This window comes from Ovis canadensis, chromosome 2, assembly GCF_042477335.2.
Source record: "Ovis canadensis isolate MfBH-ARS-UI-01 breed Bighorn chromosome 2, ARS-UI_OviCan_v2, whole genome shotgun sequence".
Classification (NCBI taxonomy): Eukaryota; Metazoa; Chordata; class Mammalia; order Artiodactyla; family Bovidae; genus Ovis; species Ovis canadensis.
Window position 1 is genome coordinate 56195314 of NC_091246.1, and position 16328 is coordinate 56211641.

The following is a 16328-nucleotide window of genomic DNA, read 5'->3' on the forward strand; positions in this document are numbered from 1 at the left end:
AATATCTACTAGAAGACTCTATTTTGGTTAAAAGGGAACCAAGGACATGTCACCAGACTTCACTAGAAGCCATATTTGGGAACTCAAATCAGCTAGCGCTGTTTTCCATCTAAAACATGAGCACCCTGGGAGATAGCCAGCCTGCCCCTTATTCTGAGTTTGGCGATATAAGCCCTGGCGTAGAGATGAGAAAACTGAAACTAAGAGGAGAAACTTCCTCAAGGTCAAAGGTTTAGTTAATGGTAGAGGTTATATTTGAATTAATTTGCTTAATTATCACAGCTTATGTGACTTCAGAGGTCATTGTTTTTCTAATACTCCAGACTGTTATTTATAGTATTGATTTATTCAACAAAGTTTCTTAATGTGCTGTTGTGTTGGTATTGAATTTTTTTCCTCTGTGTTTCTTTTATATCATCATGTCCTCACACCCGCCCTTCTTAGCTCCAGCTTAAAGGCAGATAAGCTGGGTAGCTGGGATCCATACAGAAGTAATGATTGGCTGAAGGAGACAAACAACCAGTTAGTGATAAAGCCACAACCATTAAATCTGTGCCTGTCATCCTAGTAGGAATTTTTTCTACTGCAGGATGGTAATATCAGAATGTTTCTCTTTCTCACTCTCTCTTTCCCTGTCCTGCAAGACCGTCTGAGTGTGTTGGATTCTATGAGCTTGTTTGCAGAACCAAACTCAATTGCATTTTTATTTACCCCCAATTAATAAACAGCTTCAGGTTGTTTACTAACAGCTCACATTCTGGTTTGCACAAATATTCTTTCAGACTAGAAATTGTGGGAGAACAAGAGGCCTTGTAAGCTGTCTACCAGGTACCTTTTAAATATTATTTGATGAGCTTTGTCTGCGAGGATGAGAGAACACAGTTAGACTGACCTTTCCTCAGATCCAACCAGCCCAGAATGGACTTATCTGCAACTAATATGGATTTGAGAGACAATAAAACAGAGTGAAAAAAAAAATCAGTTTTGGGAATTTGAAAATATTAAATTTGTATTTCATGTCTGCTGATGTGTGCTCTTAGGCAACTCACTTAAATTCTCTTTGCCTCTGTTTTCTTAGCTGTAAAATGAAGATAGGGTAATAAGTGAATGTTCTAAAGAAACTATCAGTCAGCTCAGTACTTCATTCTGGAGCAAGAGTTGTGTAGTCTTTGATACTAGGAGAAGTATGGATTTCTTCAATCTCAAGGGATTGAATGGTGGAGTCTTGGGAAAGATCTACATCTTGACACAGAAACTGGTCAGTTTGTTAGTGCTTTATGTTTCTGTCATCATGGTCAACCTCAGGGACATGCTTGTGCTTGTGCTTAATAAAAACTGCTTATGCAGTGGGCTCCAGGACTCAGCATGATGATGGAGAGAGGAGCGTCACTTTCCTATATCTTGATGAACATTGAAAATTCAAAACCACAGTGAACTTCATCAGTGAGAGTGGTAGGATATCATTGGAAAAAACTGAGACCATGAAATTGGCTGTCCAAAGACTAGTTACCATGGTGACTGGTCCTATTGTCTGTGAATGAATTTCAGGCCCCTCTTGGCCAAAGGCAGGAGGCAAGAGCCAAAGAGGAGAAATAATTTATAATCTACATAATCATTCCTTGAATTCTGAGTCATTCCTTGGAGTGAGGAAGCTTGGAGAATAAAATTTTCATTATAGGCATCAGGGTTAAAATATTTTAATTTGAATATTATTGTCTTTTTGTAGCCTTATTTTTATTTCAAGATGGCCAGGTTAGGCCTATGGCTATAATAATGTCTTCTATTTATTAGGTTTGTTGTAAGGATTAGACATGATATAGCCCATAGCATAGCATAGTTATAGCTATAGCCTAGTGGAGTGAGGTAATTCTGTTCATAGCCTAATACCTAGTAAGGCAGTCAAAATTATTATTTTAAATTAGTTTTTTATCAGGTATCACTGTTGAAGATAATTGAGGCAATAAGTTGCAACTCTCCAAAGCCTAACAGTTGTGTAGTATTATTCTTTTATTTTATTTTTTTTTAATTTTAATTTTTACTTTATTTTACTTTACAATACTGTATTGGTTTTGCCATACATTGACATGAATCCACCACGGGTGTACGTGAGTTCCCAAACATGTTTGGGAACTCAATATTATTCTTTTAAAAACTGATTTTATTTTTAGAAACTTTTGTTTTTTCTATTTTCTTAAACTAACATTACCAGTATCTCTCTGTGATCTTCCCTCTCTTCATCTCCTGACTCTAACATACCATTTACTACCTTGATCATTTTAACTATGTAGCTATCTTAGCTCTCCAACTAGCTCATGGAAGACTGAGAACCATATCTTTTGTTCACTGTGGTGGTCAAAATATTTATAACCAATGTGGTATAGACCCCACTAATCATGAAGGCTGAATGTGAACAATCTGGTCATACTGGCACATATCAGAGGAATAATGACACAGTTTATATTTCTTTGAATCTTTCATAATGACTCCCACATAAAAGAAGCTCAGCATGTGCACCCGTGGCTGGTTCAAGCTGATGTATGGCAAAAACCACCACAATATTGTAAAGTAATTATCCTCCAATTAAAATAAATTAATTAATTGAAAAAAGAAGCTCAGCAGATATTTGTGATTAAAGTTGGAAAGTTTCTAGAAAATGATATCTGAAGAGGCTGACTGACTGCCAAGTGTCTTCCCAAGATTATAATCACCTTAAGAAATTTATCCCTGTTAGATCTTCAGCTTTGTGCATTCAAAAACTCAGGTTAACTGCACTTAAAACTTATTTATGAATTAGAATTCCATTTAATTTATATAAAGTGAGAAATATGCTTTGCTATTCACATTGGTCTCAGCAGTTCATTCCTTAGATAAAAGCTAATTTATGTGGGAGTCAAGTTATTCTGAGAGGATATTGTGATTTGCATTATGTTAAGGGAGGCACCGGAGAAGGCAACAGCACCCCACTCCAGTACTCTTGCCTGGAAAATCCCATGGATGGAGGAGCCTGGTAGGCTGCAGTCCATGGGGTCGCTAAGAGTCAGACATGACTGAGTGACTTCCTTTTCACTTTTCACTTTCATGCATTGGAGAAGGAAATGGCAACCCACTCCAGTGTTCTTGCCTGGAGAATCCCAGGAACGGGGGAGCCTGGTGGGCTGCCGTCTATGGGGTCATACAGAGTCGGACACGACTGAGGCGACTTAGCAGCAGCAGCAGTAAGGGAGACACATTCTTATATTTATGGTCAATTGGTTTTCAACAAAGGTGCCAAAGCAATTCTGTGAAGGAGTAGACAGTCTTATCAGCTGGAAAAATTAGATATACATAGGCAAGAAGGGGAAAAAAAAAAAAAAAAAGAGCCTACTTCCTTACCTCTTAATCCAAGAAAGAGAGAGAGATAAAATTACAGAAAGATAAAACTTTTCACTTAATTTTGAAAATTTTGTAAAGGTTAAAAAAATATCCAAACTGCTCTCAGGGTGGTGGAACAGCTGACAAAGTTTGAGAAGTTTGGCCTGTTTTGTTCTGTCAAGAAATTCTGCATTTGTACTTCATCCTAGCTGCTTGAGTGGCTGGTCGGAAGTGATTTTACTCCCATGGTTGTGCCTAGTAGGTAAGGAGTTAGGCTCAGTTAACTCAAAATGAATCATAGCCCTAAATTTAAGAGCTAAAATTATAAAACTTCTGGAAGAAATCAAGAGAAATCTTTGTGACTTGAGTTAGACAATAATTGCTTAGATCAATAAAAGAAGTAATTGATCAGTTTGCCTTTACAAAAATTTAAAAACTTTCACTCTTCAAAAGAATGAAAGTGAAAAGACCACTCACAAGTTGGGAAAAAATGTTTGCAAAACATATCTGATAAAGGCATTGTACCAGAATATATATAGCATATTTCTTGTTCAACAACAAGACAGCCTCATTTTTTTAAAAAAAGGGCAACGTATATGAATAGATACTTCGCAAATAAGATATACAAATTGTCAACAAGTGCCTGAAAGGATGTTTAATATCATTAATCATTAGAGAAATGCAAATTAAGATCACAGTGATATGCTTCTACACACCCACTAAAATGGCTGTAATCCAAAAGACTTACACCACTAAATGCTGGTGAGGTTTTTAGAGAAACTGAAATCCTCTGACATTGCTATTGAGTGTGTAAAATGGGTACACTTACATATACTTACAAACAATCCAGCAGTTCCATGCCTAGGTATCTATTCAAAAGAAATTAAGATATAGGTCCATTTAAAGACTTGGTTGTTCATGGCAGCTTATTTATGCAATCCAAATATCCCTGGCAGGCAAATAGATAAATTTAGAGCTATACAAGGGGATGCTATTCATCAGTTTAAAAAATGATTTACAATATACATGGATGAGTTTCAAGTACCTCATTCTAGATGAAAGAAGCCTAACACAAAAGACTATATATTTATGACTTCATTTATATGAAATTTCAAAAAAAAAGGTGAATCTGTAAAGTCGGAAGGCAAATTTAGATAGTCTGGGACTGTGAGTGAGAATTGATTGCACATGGCAGAAAGGAACTTTTTGGGTGATGGAAATGTACTAAAACTGGCTTGTCGTCATGATTACAAAGCTATATAAATTTAGTAAAATTATTCAACTGTATACTTTTAATGGGTATCTATCATGATGTATAAACTATGCCTCAAAAAAGCTGTAAAAAATATTCAGAAATAGAACTGGCAGCTAGATAAAATCCTGAGACATCAAGCTCTGTAGATTGGCTGTCTATCTGTGAAACAGAGACATTTACCTCCCAGAGAAACTTGCCTGGCTACATCCATCTTGAACAGTGAAGAAAAGGAATTAGGAATATATTTTGGTGATTCCATTTATTCAAACGTCTTCACTAACCAAGCCCATTTTATTTTTTTAAATTTTTATTGAGATATAATTGATTTACAGTGTGTGTCAGTTTCAGGTGTGTAGCAAAGTGATTCAGTTTTATCTATATTTACATATAGAGTATGGAGAAGGCAACAGCTCCCCACTCCAGTTCTCTTGCCTGGAAAACCCCATGGATGGAGGAGCCTGGTAGGCTGCAGTCCATGGGGTCGCTAAGAGTCAGACACAACTGAGCAACTTCACTTTCACTTTTCACTTTCATGCATTGGAGAAGGACATGGCAACCCACTCCAGTATTCTTGCCTGGAGAATCCCAGGGATGGGGGAGCCTGGTGGGCTGCCGTCTCTGGGGTTGCACAGAGTCGGACATGACTGAGGCGACTTAGCAGCAGCAGCAGCAGCATATAGAATGGGCTTGCCTGGTGGCTCAGACCGTAAAGCATCTGTCTGCAATGCAGGAGACCTGGGTTCGATCCCTGGGTTGGGAAGATCCCCTGGAGAAGGAAATGGCAGCCCACTCCAGTATTCTTTCCTGGAAAATCCCATGGATGGCAGAGCCTGGTAGGTTACCATCCATGGGGTCGCAAAGAGTCAGATCTCTCTCTGTAAGAATAGACTTACATACATATCAGTTCAGTTCATTCAGTTCAGTTCAGTTGCTCAGTCGTGTCCAACTCTTTGGGACCCCATAAACCACAGCACGCTAGTCCTCCTTGTCCATCACCAACTCCCAGAGTCCACCCAAACCCATGTCCATTGGGCTGGTAATGCCATCCAACCATTTCATCCTCCATCATCCCCTTTTCCTCCTGCCCTCAATCTTTCCCAGCATCAGAGTCTTTTCCAATGAGTTAGCTCTTTGCATCAGGTGGCCAAAGTATTGGAGTTTCAGCTTCAACATCAGTCCTTCCAATGAACACCCAGGACTGATCTCCTTTAGGATGGACTAGTTGGATCTCCTTGCAGTCCAAGGGACTCTCAAGAGTCTTTTTCTTCTCCAACACCATAGTTCAAAAGCATCAGTTCTTTGGTGCTCAGCTTTCTTCAAAGTCCAACTCTCACATCCATACATGACCACTGGAAAAACCATAGCCTTGCCTAGATGGACCTTTGTTGGCAAAGTAATATCTCTGCTTTCTAATATGCTGTCTAGGTTGGTCATAACTTTTCTTTCAAGGAGTAAGTGTCTTTTAATTTCATGGCTGCAATCACCAACTGCAGTGATTTGGGAGCCCAGAAAAATAAAGTCAGCCATTGTTTCCACTTTTTCCCCATCTATTTGCCATGAACTGATGGGACTGGATGCCTATATGTATATAAATCTATCTCTTTTTCAGCCTCCTTTCCATGATAGGTTATTTCAAGACACTGAATATGGTTCCTGTGCTCTTCTGTAGGTTCTTACTGGTTATTGATTTTATATATAGTAATATAGATATGTTAATCCCAAACTTCTAATTTATATCCCCTCCCCCCTTTCCCCTTTAATTCTGATAGTTTGCCACTTAAATTATATCCAAAGAGGCCAAGTAATTTCTTTTTTAAAATAATTTATTTTAATTGGAAGATAATTACTTTACAATATTGTGGTGGTTTTTGCAATACATCAACATGAATCAGCCACAGGTGCACATGTGTGCCCCCATCCTGAACTCCCTTCCACTGCCCTGCCCATCCTATCCCTCTGGGTTGTCCCAGAATACCAGCTTTGAGTGCCCTGCTGCATGCATCATACTTGGATTGGTCGTCTATTTTACATATGGTAATATATATGTTTCAATGCTATTCTCTCAAATCATCCCACCCTCACCTTCTCCCACAGAGCCCAAAAATCTGTTCTTTACATCTGTGTCTCTTTTGCTGTCTTACATATAGCATCATCATTACCATCTTTCTAAATACCATATATATGCATTAATATACAGTAATGGTGTTTCTCTTTCTGACTTACTTCACTTTGTATAATAGGCTCCAGTTTCACCCAGCTTATTAGAATAGATTCAAATGTGTTCCCTTTTATAGCTGAGTAAGGGGATAACAGAGGATGAGATAGCTGGATGTCATCACCGACTCGATGGACATGAGTTTGAGTGAACTCTAGGAGTTGGTGATGGACAGGGAGGCCTGGTGTGCTGCAAATCATGGGGTCGCAAAGAGTCAGACATGACTGAGCAACTGAACTGAATATTCCATTGTGTATATGTACCACAACTTCCTTATCCATTCCTCTGTCAGTGAACATCTAGATTGCTTTCATATCCTAGCTATTGTAACAGTGCTGCCTCAGTGTGTATGCCTAGCAGTGGGATTGCTGGGTTGTATGGCAGTTCTGTTCCCACTTTTTAAGGAATCTCCACACTGTTCTCCATCGTGGCTGTACCAGTGTGCATTGCCACAAACAGTGAAGAGAGTTTCCTTTTCTACACAGCCTCTCCAGCATTTATTGTTTGTAGACTTTTTGATGGCAGTCAATCAGATCAGCATGAGATGATGCCTCATTGTGGTTTTGATTTGCATTTCTATGATAATGAGTGATGCTGAGCATATTTTCATGTGTTTATTAGCCATTTGTATGTATTCTTTGAAGAAATGTCTATTTCTTTTGACCACTTTTTGATTGCGTTGTTCATTTTTCTGGTATTGAGCTTCATGAGCTGCTTGTGTATTTTGGAGATTAATTCTTTGTCAGTTGTTTTGTTTGCTATTATTTTCTCCCATTCTGAAGGATGCTGTTTCACCTTGCTAATGGTTTTCTTTTTAAAAAAATTTTTTTTAGTTTTTTATTTTTTAAATTTTAAAATCTTTAATTCTTACATGCATTCCCAAACATGAACCCCCCTACCACCTCCCTCCCCGTAACATCTCTCTGGGTCATCCCCATGCACCAGCCCCAAGCATGCTGTATCCTGCGTCAGACATAGACTGGCGATTCAATTCTTACATGATAGTATACATGTTAGAATGCCATTCTCCCAAATCATCCCACGCTCTCCCTCTCCCTCTGAGTCCAAAAGTCCGTTATACACATCTGTGTCTTTTTTCCTGTCTTGCATACAGGGTCGTCATTGCCATCTTCCTAAATTCCATATATATGTGTTAGTATACTGTATTGGTGTTTTTCTTTCTGGCTTACTTCACTCTGTATAATCGGCTCCAGTTTCATCCATCTCATCAGAACTGATTCAAATGAATTCTTTTTATAACGGCTGAGTAATACTCCATTGTGCATATGTACCACAGCTTTCTTATCCATTCATCTGCTGATGGACATCTAGGTTGTTTCCATGTCCTGACTATTATAAACAGTGCTGCGATGAACATTGGGGTACATGTGTCTCTTTCCATTCTGGTTTCCTCGGTGTGTATGCCCAGCAGTGGGATTGCTGGGTCATAAGGTAGTTCTATTTGCAATTTTTTAAGGAATCTCCACACTGTTCTCCATAGTGGCTGTACTAGTTTGCATTCCCACCAACAGTGTAGGAGGGTTCCCTTTTCTCCACACCCTCTTCAGCATTTATTGCTTGCAGATTTTTGGATCACAGACATTCTGACTGGTGTGAAGTGGTACCTCATTGTGGTTTTGATTTGCATTTCTCTAATAATGAGTGATGTTGAGCATCTTTTCATGTGTTTGTTAGCCATCCGTATGTCTTCTTTGGAGAAATGTCTATTTAGTTCTATGGCCCATTTTTTGATTGGGTCGTTTATTTTTCTGGAATTGAGCTGCAGAAGTTGCTTGTATATTTTTGAGATTAGTTGTTTGTCAGTTGCTTCATTTGCTATTATTTTCTCCCATTCAGAAGGCTGTCTTTTCACCTTGCTTATATTTTCCTTTGTTGTGCAGAAGCTTTTAATTTTAATTAGATCCCATTTGTTTATTTTTGCTTTTATTTCCAGAATTCTGGGAGGTGGATCATAGAGGATCCTGCTGTGATTTATGTCTGAGAGTGTTTTGTCTATGTTCTCCTCTAGGAGTTTTATAGTTTCTGATCTTACATTTAGATCTTTAATCCATTTTGAGTTTATTTTTGTGTGCGGTGTTAGAAAGTGATCTAGTTTCATTCTTTTACAAGTGGTTGACCAGTTTTCCCAGCACCACTTGTTAAAGAGATTGTCTTTACTCCATTGTATATTTTTGCCTCCTTTGTCAAAGATAAGGTGTCCATATGTGTGTGGATTTCTCTCTGGGCTTTCTATTTTGTTCCATTGATCTATATGTCTGTCTTTGTGCCAGTACCATACTGTTTTGATGACTGTGGCTTTGTAGTAAAGCCTGAAGTCAGGCAAGTTGATTCCTCCAGTTCCATTCTTATTTCTCAAGATTGCCTTGGCAATTCTAGGTTTTTTGTATTTCCATACAAATCTTGAAATTATTTGTTCTAGTTCTTTGAAAAATATGGCTGGTAGCTTGATAGGGATTGCATTGAATTTGTAAATTGCTTTGGGTAGTATACTCATTTTCACTATATTGATTCTTCTGGTCCATGAACATGGTATATTTCTCCATCTATTAGTGTCCTCTTTGATTTCTTTCATCAGTGTTTTATAGTTTTCTATATATAGGTCTTTAGTTTCTTTAGGTAGATATATTCCTAAGTATTTCATTCTTTTCGTTGCCATGGTGAATGGAATTGTTTCCTTAATTTCTTTTTCTACGTTCTCATTATTCGTGTATAGGAATGCAAGGGATTTCTGTGTGTTGATTTTATATCCTGCAACTTTACTATATTCATTGATTAGCTCTAGTAATTTTCTGGTGGAGTCTTTAGGGTTTTCCATGTAGAGGATCATGTCATCTGCAAACAGTGAGAGTTTTACTTCTTTTCCAATTTGGATTCCTTTTATTTCTTTTTCTGCTCTGATTGCTGTGGCCAAAACTTCCAGAACTATGTTGAATAGTAGCGGTGAAAGTGGGCACCCTTGTCTTGTTCCTGACTTTAGGGGAAATGCTTTCAATTTTTCACCATTGAGGATAATGTTTGCTGTGGGTTTGTCATATACAGCTTTTATTATGTTGAGGTATGTTCCTTCTATTCCTGCTTTCTGGAGAGTTTTTATCATAAATGGATGTTGAATTTTGTCAAAGGCCTTCTCTGCATCTATTGAGATAATCATATGGTTTTTATTTTTCAATTTGTTAATGTGGTGAATTACATTGATTGATTTGTGGATATTGAAGAATCCTTGCATTCCTGGGATAAAGCCCACTTGGTCAATGGTGTATGATCTTTTTAATGTGTTGTTGGATTCTGATTGCTAGAATTTTGTTAAGGATTTTTGCATCTATGTTCATCAGTGATATTGGCCTGTAGTTTTCTTTTTTTGTGACATCTTTGTCAGGTTTTGGTATTAGGGTGATGGTGGCCTCATAGAATGAGTTTGGAAGTTTACCTTCCTCTGCAATTTTCTGGAAGAGTTTGAGTAGGATAGGTGTTAGCTCTTCTCGAAATTTTTGGTAGAACTCAGCTGTGAAGCCGTCTGGACCTGGGCTTTTGTTTGCTGGAAGATTTCTGATTACCGTTTCAATTTCCGTGCTTGTGATGGGTCTGTTAAGATTTTCTATTTCTTCCTGGTTCAGTTTTGGAAAATTGTACTTTTCTAAGAATTTGTCCATTTCTTCCACGTTGTCCATTTTATTGGCATACAACTGCTGATAGTAGTCTCTTATGATCCTTTGTATTTCTGTGTTGTCTGTTGTGATCTCTCCATTTTCATTTCTAATTTTATTGATTTGATTTTTCTCTCTTTGCTTCTTGATGAGTCTGGCTAATGGTTTGTCAATTTTATTTATCCTTTCAAAGAACCAGCTTTTGGCTTTGTTGATTTTTGCTATGGTCTCTTTTGTTTCTTTTGCATTTATTTCTGCCCTAATTTTTAAGATTTCTTTCCTTCTACTCACTCTGGGGTTCTCCAATTCTTCCTTTTCTAGTAGCTTTAGTTGTAGAGTTAGGTTGTTTATTTTACTTTTTTCTTGTTTCTTGAGGTATGCCTATATTGCTATGAGCTTTCCTCTTAGCACTGCTTTTATAGTGTCCCACAGGTTTTGGTTGTTGTGTTTTCATTTTCATTCATTTCTATGCATATTTTGATTTCTTTTTTGATTTCTTCTGTGATTTGTTGGTTATTCAGAAGTGTGTTGTTCAACCTCCATATGTTGGAATTTTTAATAGTTTTTCTCCTGTAATTGAGATCTAATCCTAATGCATTATGGTCAGAAAAGATGCTTGGAGTGATTTCGATTTTTTTGAATTTATCAAGTTTAGATTTATGGCCCAGGATGTGATCTATCCTGGAGAAGGTTCCACGAACACTTGAGAAAAAGTTGAAATTCATTGTTTTGGGGTGAAATGTCCTATAGATATCAATTAGGTCTAACTGGTCTAATGTATCATTTAAAGTTTGCGTTTCTTTGTTGATTTTCTGTTTAGTTGATCTGTCCATAGGTGTGAGTGGGGTATTAAAGTCTCCCACTATTATTGTGTTATTGTTGATTTCCCCTTTCATACTTGTTAGCATTTGTCTTACATATTGCGGTGCTCCTATATTGGGTGCATATATATTTATAATTGTTATATCTTCTTCTTGGATTGATCCTTTGATCATTATGTAGTGGCCTTCTTTGTCTCTTTTCACAGCCTTTGTTTTAAAGTCTATTTTATCGGATATGAGTATCGCCACTCCTGCTTTCTTTTGGTCTCTATTTGCGTGGTATATCTTTTTCCAGCCCTTCAGTTTCAGTCTGTATGTGTCCCTTGTTTTGAGGTGGGTCTCTTGTAAGCAGCATATAGAGGGGTCTTGTTTTTGTATCCATTCGGCCAGTCTTTGCCTTTTGGTTGGTGCATTCAACCCATTTACGTTTAAGGTAATTATTGATAAGTATGATCCCGTTACCATTTACTTTATTGTTTTGGGTTCGGGTTTATACACCCTTTTCATGTTTCCTCTCTAGAGAATATCCTTTAGAATTTGTTGGAGAGCTGGTTTGGTGGTGCTGAATTCTCTCAGCTTTTGCTTGTCTGTAAAGCTTTTGATTTCTCCTTCGTATTTGAATGAGATCCTTGCTGGGTACGATAATCTGGGCTGTAGGTTATTGTCTTTCATCACTTTAAGTATGTCTTGCCATTCCCTCCTGGCCTGAAGAGTTTCTATTGAAAGATCAGCTGTTATCCTTATAGGAATCCCCTTGTGTGTTATTTGTTGTTTTTCCCTTGCTGATTTTAATATTTGTTCTTTGTGTTTGATCTTTGTTAATTTGATTAATATGTGTCTTGGGGTGTCTTGCCTTGGGTTTATCCTATTTGGAACTCTCTGTGTTTCTTGGACTTGGGTGATTATTTCCTTCCCCATTTTAGGGAAGTTTTCAACTATTATCTCCTCAAGGATTTTCTTATGATCTTTCTTTCTGTCTTCTTCTTCTGGGACTCCTATAATTCGAATGTTGGAGCGTTTCATATTGTCCTGGAGGTCTCTGAGATTGTCCTCATTTCTTTTAATTCGTTTTTCTTGTTTCCTCTCTGATTCATTTATTTCTACCATTCTATCTTCTATTTCACTAATCCTATCTTCTGCCTCCGTTATTCTACTATTTGTTGCCTCCAGAGTGTTTCTGATCTCATTTATTGTGTTATTCATTATATTTTGACTCTTTTTTATTTCTTCTAGGTCCTTGTTAAACCTTTCTTGCATCTTCTCAATCCTTGTCTCTAGGCTATTTATCTGTGATTCCATTTTGATTTCAAGATTTTGGATCATTTTCACTATCAATATTCGGAATTCCTTCTCCGGTAGATTCCCTACTTCTTCCTCTTTTGTTTGGTTTGGTGGGCAGCTCTCCTGTTCCTTTACCTGCTGAGTATTCCTCTTTCTCTTCATCTTGGTTATATTGCTGCGTTTGAGGTGGCCTTTTTATATTCTGGTAATTTGTGGAGTTCTCTTTATTATGGAGCTTCCTCACTTTGGGTGGGGTTCTATCAGTGGCTTGTCAAGGTTTCCTGGTTAGGGAGGCTTGTGTTGGAGTTCTGGTGGGTGGAGCTGAGTTTCTTCTCTCTGGAGTGCAGTGGAGTGACCAGTAATGGGTTATGAGACATCAAAGGTTTTGGAATAATTTTGAGCTGCCTGTATATTGAAACTCAGGGGAGTGTTCCTGTGTTGCTGGAGAATTTGAGTGGTATGTCTTGTTTTGGAACTTGTTCGCCCTTGGGTGGAGCTTGGTTTCAGTGTAGGTATGAAGGCATTTGATGAGCTCCTATTGCTTAATGTTCCCTGAATTCAAGAGTTCTCTAATGTTTTCAGGCTTTGGATTTAAGCCTCCTGCTTCTGGTTTTCAGTTTTATTTTTACAGTAGCCTCTAGACTTCTCCATCTATACAGCACCGATGATAAAACATCTAGGTTAAAGATGAAAAGTTTCTCCACATTGAGGGACACTCAGAGAGGTTCACTGAGTTACAAGGAGAAGAGAAGATGGAGGGGGTAGTTAGAGGTAACTGGAACGAGATGCGGTGAGATCAAAAGAGGAGAGAGCAAGCTAGCCAGTAGTCACTTCCTTATGTGTGCTCTATAGTCTGGACCGCTCAGAGGTATTTATGGAGTTATACAGGGAAGAGGAGAGGGAGGAAGTAGACAGAGGTGACCAGGAGGATAAGAGAGAGGAATGAGAAGGAGAGAGACAAATCCTGCCAGTAACCAGTTCCTTAGATGTTCTCCACCGTCTGGAACACACAGAGATTCACAGAGTTGGATAGAGGAGAGATGGGGGAGAAAAGAGACAGAGGCCACCTGGTGGAGAAAAAGGAGAGTCCAAAGGAGGAGAGAGCAGTCAAGCCAGTAATCTCGCTCTCAGGTAAACTTGGGTAGTGAAGTTTGGGTTTTTAAATGTACAAAATTGACAACAAAAACCTAAGAGCGAAGATTAAAAATCTAGAGTAGAGGTTGGATTTTCAAAAATACAATATTAAAGAAAAGAAGCAGAAGGAAAAAGGAAGAAAGAAAAAAAAACCCGAATTATTAAAACAAACAAACAAACAACAACAAACAAACAAAAAACCACCAACAACCATCCAAAGAGTATATATGGTGTTTGCCTTAAAAAAAAAAAAAAGACTTTTTAAAAAAAATAGTAATAGTAGGTTATAGAAATAAAAATTAGAGGAGAAATAGAAGACTTAACATTAAAAAAAAAGTTAGAAAAAAAAGAAAAAACAAACAAACAAACAAAAGGAATGATTTTAAAAATAGTAAAAATATTTCTAGCCCTTCTCTAATGTTGTGGGCCGTGTGGGATCACTTCAAAGGTGGTTCCCTCTGTTTAACTTCTTCTGTTTGCTGGTTTTTTAGGCTCACTAGTTCAGTTGCGCTGTGGGGAGGGGGGATGTTGCAAACAAATAGCACTGTCGTGTGCACACAGTGTCTCAGCCCCGCTGGACCTGTCCCTTCTCGCGGCGCACAAACCGCTCCAGCTCTATGATGCTCAGCCGGGAACCGTCTGGGGCCGGCCCTAGGCTGCGTGCACTTCCCTGGTCCAAGCCGCTCAGGTTCGGCGCTCAGGCAGCCCTCAGAGGCACAAATGCGGCTGGGACTGCGCTTTGTGCCCTTCCCAGGTCCGAGTAGCTCAGGAGTTTGGCAAGTGCGATCGCCGCGGCTTGTCACCTTTTCTGCGGCTGCCGCTCAGCTTTCTGGGTGGACTGCTGGCGCCCCCCGTGAGGCAGATTGTGACTGTCCAGCACCCCCAGAAGTCTTAGCAAAGGAGCCTGCTTGCAGTTAGGTAAGTAAAGTCTCTCTGGGTCTGCAATTGCCCCTTTCCAGTCCTTACGGCTCTGGCTGCCTGTCCCCGGCGGGGGGTGGTCTGCAGCCGGCTTTTTCCGTTCTGTCCTTTGCTCTGTGCTGGGTCCTGGCGGTGTCTTATGTTCGAGCTTTTCGTGTGGTAGCTATCCCACAGTCTGGTTTGCTAGCCCAAGTTAGATCGTTCCGGTTGCGCGTGGGGCGTTCCTGCCAGATTCTTACAAAGCACTGCAGCCCATGCCTCCCGCGCGTCCCTGCCCTGCCCCCACTTCCCAATGGCGGATGCAGGCATCTGTGCTGCTTTTCCGCTGGGGGAGTTACTGGTGGGCTTGTAATTTCTTGGTTTTAATTATTTATTTATTTTTCCTTCCTGTTATGTTGCCTTCTGTGTTTCCAAGGCTCGCCACAGACTCGGCAGGGAGAGTGTTTCCTGGTGTTTGGAAACCTCTCTTCTTAAAATCCCCTTCCTGGGACGGGCTTCCCTTCCCGGGACGGAGCTCCCTCCCCACCTCCTTTGTCTCCTTTTTCATCTTTTATATTTTTTCCTACCTGTTTTTGAAGACAGTGGTCTGCTTTTCTGGTTGCCTGATGTCCTCTGCCAGCCTACAGAAGTTGTTTTGTGGAGTTTGCTCGGCATTGAAATGTTCTTTTGAGGAATTTGTGAGGGAGAAAGTGGTCTTCCCATCCTATTCCTCCGCCCTCTTTGGACCGTCTCCTGGTTTTCTTTTGTGTGCAAAAACTTTTAAGTTTAATTAGGTCCCTTTTGTTTATTTTTGTTTTTATTTCCATTACTCTCGGAAGTGGGTCATAGAGGATGTTGCTGTGATTTATCAGAGTGTTCTGCCTGTGTTTTCCTCTAAGAGTTTCATATTTTCTGATCTTACATTTAGATCTTTAATCCATTTTGAGTTTATTTTTGTGTATGATGTTAGAAAGTGTTCCAGTTTCATTCTTTTGCATGTAGTTAACCAGTTTTCCTAGCACCACTTGTTAAAGAGACTGTCTTTTCTCCATTGCATATTTTTGCTTCCTCTGTCAAAGATAAGATGTCCATAAGTAAGTAAGTAAGTGTTAGTCATTCAGTCATGTCTGACTCTTTGTGACCCCATGGACCATACCCCACCAGATTCCTCTGTCGATGGGATTCTCCAGGCAAGAATATTAGAGTGGATTGCCATGCCCTTCTCCACGGGATCTTCCCAGCCCAGGGACTGAACCCTGATTGCCTGCATTTCAGACAGATTTTTTACCGTCTGAGCCACCAGGGAAGCCTCAAGGTGTCCATAGGTGCATGGACTGATCTCTGGGCTTTCTATTTTGTTTCACTGATTTACACTTCTGTCTTTGTGTCAGTATCATACTGTGTTGATGACTGTAGCTTTGTAGTAGAGTCTGAAGTCAGGAAGGTTGATTCTTTCAGTTCCATTCTTCTTTCTCAATTGCTTTGGCTATAAGAAATTTTTTGTTTCCATACAAATTGTGAAATTATTGCTCTAGTTTTGTGAAAACTACTGTTGGTACCTTAATATGGATTGCATTGAATCTATAGATTTCTTTGGGTAGTATATTCATTTTCACTATATTGATTCTTCCAAGCCATGAACATGGTGTATTTCTCTATTTGTGTTATGTATTTGTGTCATCTTTGACACAACACTGTCATCAGTATTT